Raw genomic sequence first — 4,409 nt, forward strand, 5'->3', positions numbered from 1 at the left:
TTTTTAAAAATGTGTCTCAGGCAGCCTGGGTGGCTCAGCGGTTTAGTGCCTGCCTTCAGCCCAGGGCTTGATCCTGGAGACCCCAGATTGAGTCCCACGTCAGGCTCCCTGCATGGAGCCTGCTTCTTCCTCTGCCTGTGTCTCTGCCTCTCTCTCTGTCTCTCATGAATAAATAAAATCTTATAAATAAATAAATAAATAAATAAATAAATAAATAAATAAATAAATAAATAAATTTCTTACTCATTCCATCTCTCATTTCTGCTTTGATCTACATATGGAGACAGAGATAGTTGTTCAGGCTTACCTGGTACTCAGTGCTCAGGCCCAAATCAGATAAGCTCCCCAGGCCCCTCAGCTTGGTCGTCCTACAAAGTTAGGAAATGAGGCTGGTTTCCCAAAGAAAGAGATTTCTATTCCCTTACAATGAAAAGGCAAGCTGTGTAGGCAAACAAACAAATGTCCCCTATTCTCTTGCAGACACCTGTGTGAACTCATGGGAAGAGCAAGGAAAAACCCCCATTACTCACCCCTGTCTTCCCAATGATAGCCCTTGGACATGGGCATTCCATTGTTTCAACTCTGTTAGGAAAAGGCACTGAAGGCTCCTCTTTTTTTTTTTTTTCTGAAGGCTCCTCTTAAAATGACAAGTATCTTACATGGGAAGACAGACACATTAAGCCATTACCATCCTTTAACAGTTTATTAAGAGCTTTTCAGATTGTCCATTTTATCTCCTAGATGTGCCCAGGATGGACTCCGAGTAACGTATGTTTCCGAAATGGTGAGTTTAGTTAATATTCAAAGAAAGAAACAAAATTAATTGACCTTTGAGGAGATCAGTCCTGCAGTGTGGACTCAATAGCAGATCATGATGAATTCAGAAATCTTTTTCTTTTTTTTTTTTTTTTTTTTTTTACAGCAGCAGCTCTTTATTATATGGATTCAAATGCACAGCAGACCAATCATGTTCCCTGAAATTCAACAATCACATTCAATGAATGCCTGTTCGTGCGTTCCTCAAAACTCTAATTCTAAGGGGCTTCCTTCGAATTCCCCTTACAAAGACGCGCAAAGAAGAGGTTAAACACCAGTAAAAACAACTGTTGCGGGATACCTGGGTGGCTCTGTGGTTTAGTGCCTGCCTTCAGACCAGGGCATGATCCTGGAGTCCTGGGATTGAGTCCCATGTCAGGCTCCCTGCATGGAGCCTGCTTCTCCCTCTGCCTGTGTCTCTGCCTCTCTCTCTCTCTCTCTGTGTGTGTGTCTCTTGTGAATAATAAATAAAATATTTTTAAAAAAAGAACAACTGTTGCTAGCAGTAGTTTTGTTTCTTTGCCATCTTCCTCCTTCTCCTCAACAAACATGCAAATTCTTCCTTTTATGTACATGGCATTGTAGCATGGGTGTTACACTCTGCCTATGGTACAAAGTTTATAAATACGATATACCAGTACAAAGTTGAAGCCATTAAAAAGAGCTTCATAACTACTAGGAGATCCTTAAATCTGGAGTGTTGATGGAATCTAGGAAGAGATTTAGAAACAACTCACAAACTCAAACAGTAAACATTGTACTTGGGAAGGGGTGAAAGGAGGACTTCTTATGTCCTACTGAGGGCTTTTGGAGTTGCTTCAGGCTCACCTTCTTTCTGCAAATATCTTCAAATACTTCAGGGTGTTGTGAGGTGCATCACTCTGTGCATTGCCACAGGACATCCCGGAGCCATGACAGACTGTGATGGGGCTGGTGGATAGTTTAGCGAGACACTGATACTGTCCATTGGCACTCAGCTCTTCTATATCCAAATATGTTATATTAAAACTTCGTTTCTTGGTTATGTCACTAAGCAGTTGGATGTATCTGTATTAGGAATACTGAGGAGGCTTCTTTTCAATAAGTTGATCTTTTCACCAGGAGAATTCCTCAAGAAAGGCCAAGTACATCCTAAAGAATGTCCTACTACATTTGTTAAAGAAATGTGGTTTTCTGGAGAAATATTACTGAATTTGGAAAGAAATTTCTCAGCAGCGTCTCTCATGGCTTGTTTTTTTTTTTTTTATGCCCCCTTTCCAGTTTTTTTCCAGTTTCCATAAATGACCCTAGCCTGCAAATTGTGGTATATTCTCTCTTATGAGCAGGTCCTCCCTCTTGGGAAAGGGTATATTCAGGAAGTCTCCAGCCCTAATGTATAGCCAACTCCTGTAATGAACCAATAGGATTAAGCTGGTTCTTTGGTTGCTTAGAAGGGTCAGGCATTAAGGGGTCAGGAACTGCAAGGCAAATACTTGCATTGGCTTTCAAAATGTTTATGGGCCTCTGCAGCTCTATGTTTCTCCAGCTTCTTACTTGTACCTTCACCTGTGCAGGTTATGTCCCCAATGGTTACTCTGGAAGTGGGCACGTGGGCACGTGTATTTGCACATCCGATCTTTCACAGTAATAAGCCGGGATGTTCTTGGTCTTCGTGCCGTATTCGTGTAATACCTGAACTGCCGTTTTCCCTGGCTTAGCTGCAATCATCTTCCCCAAGCTGAAGGTCCCGCTGTCTCGCGCTCCAGCGGGGGCCAGGGCGCGCCACCTGCTCTGGGACTTAGCGGGAAGGGAAGGCTTGGCGGCCTGCGGAGGAGCCCTGCGGAGCCACCTTCCCACTCCCTGCCGGGTCGGCTATCCCGAGAGGAGCACTCCCAAGTTCAGAAATCTTGACTGCAGGCTACCCCTAAGCCATTAGGATGACCTCAGGAGGCAAGGAGTGCCAGACACTGGAAGGAACGATGATGGCAGCTTAACATTCAGTCCTTGGCACTCTGCTAGGCATGTTGGCTAAATTATCAAATCGAATCTGTTCCAGAGTTATAAGGCACACACTATTATTATCACCATTTTATGACAGAGAAACTTAATTAACTTAGTCAAGGTGACACAACTTACTAAGTTGTGGGGCAAGATGAACACCCAAGACTACTTCACTTCATGGCCATGTTGATGCAATCAGGCTACATCAGGATAGATGCTATGGAAGAAATGAGTCCATCCAGAGAGTGTTCACAAGACAAAATCAGGGTGCCCTTCCAATTCTGAGGGCCATGAACCCTCTGGGGTCTTCGGTGATTATTTGTGGAAGTCAGTCAGCCATAATTTTCATTGTATGTGGCCCCCTCAACAGTCCTTGATGGTGCCTATCCTAGTTATTGATACATGCATGTGTTGGCAACTTCCTTAGAGGAATATCTCCTGGGCATAGAAAGATTATTTACCTAATAAGTAAACTGCATAGAGGAAAATCACCTATCGCTAGTTGCCAAGGCCAAATAAGGACTGGAACCTATTCTAATGGTTATGTTTGTCTTTGGGGGGCATTCATCACAGCTCTATAGGCCAATTCTCCTCTCCATGAGGACTATAACAAGGCAGGGCACTGTGTCTACAGATAGAAGTACAGGCTAACCGCTGAGAACCTGTCCTTTCCATAAGTGGGACAGCTCTGTTGAGACTATACCCAGTATCCTACATACCTGCATTTGCTCGTTTTAGGATTAAGGAGGAGAGAGGACATTAAAAAAAAAAAAAAAAAAAAAAAAGCAGATGATAGATTTAGGTATATTGACCTTGAGAATTTGGCTAGAAGCCCACAAACCTGAATCATCTAAAAAACCTACACCCTGTATTTTGCATATTAACACTTTCTATACAAATTTACTATCAAACAGCAGATGATTTTTAGCAGTTTAAATGAGTTTTATGTCATGATTAACCAGGGCTCACAAGCCACATTCTTGCCAAGCAGGTGTACTGGTTGTACAAGCACTAAAAGACACAAATATACTAAGGTTTGATCAAATGTTTGCAGAGCAACAGCTATAAGAAATAAATATTTAGGGCAGCCCCAGTAGCTCAGCAGTTTAGCACTGCCTTTGGTCTGGAGACCTGGGATCGAGTCCCACATCAGATTCCCAGCATGGAGCCTGCTTCTCCCTCTGCCTGTGTCTCTGCCTCTCTCTCTCTCTTTTTGTGTGCCTCTCATGAATAAATAAATAAAATATTAAAGAAAAAAAAAGAAAGAAATATTTAGGGCACCTGGGTGGCTCAGTGGTTGAACATCTGCCTTTGGCTCAAGTCATGATCCTGGAGTCCTGGGATCTGCATCAGGCTCCCCATGGGGCACCTGCTTCTCCCTTTACCTGTGTTTCTGCCAACCTCTCTGTGTCCCTCATGAATAAATAAATAAATAAATTCCTTAAAAAAAGAAAATAAATAAATATTTAAGAACTACAGAGTATTTAGATCCTTACTTCACCCCTTAAAAATACATAGAATAATTCCAGGCAGATTTGAGATTTAACATTTTAGGTTTTGAGTGGGAATCCTTTCTGTGAGTTAATAAAAAAAAATCAAGGATCCAAAAAATA

General features: G+C 42.2%; 1 pseudogene; it reads right to left on the reverse strand.

Annotated features, from left to right (window-relative positions):
• Window positions 1-1,640: 1,640 nt before the first annotated feature.
• LOC129512057 (interferon-inducible double-stranded RNA-dependent protein kinase activator A-like) lies at window positions 1,641-2,538 on the reverse strand (annotated as a pseudogene).
• Window positions 2,539-4,409: the final 1,871 nt, after the last annotated feature.

This window comes from Nyctereutes procyonoides, unplaced genomic scaffold (genome assembly GCF_905146905.1).
Source record: "Nyctereutes procyonoides isolate TBG_1078 unplaced genomic scaffold, NYPRO_anot_genome, whole genome shotgun sequence".
Lineage (NCBI taxonomy): Eukaryota > Metazoa > Chordata > Mammalia > Carnivora > Canidae > Nyctereutes > Nyctereutes procyonoides.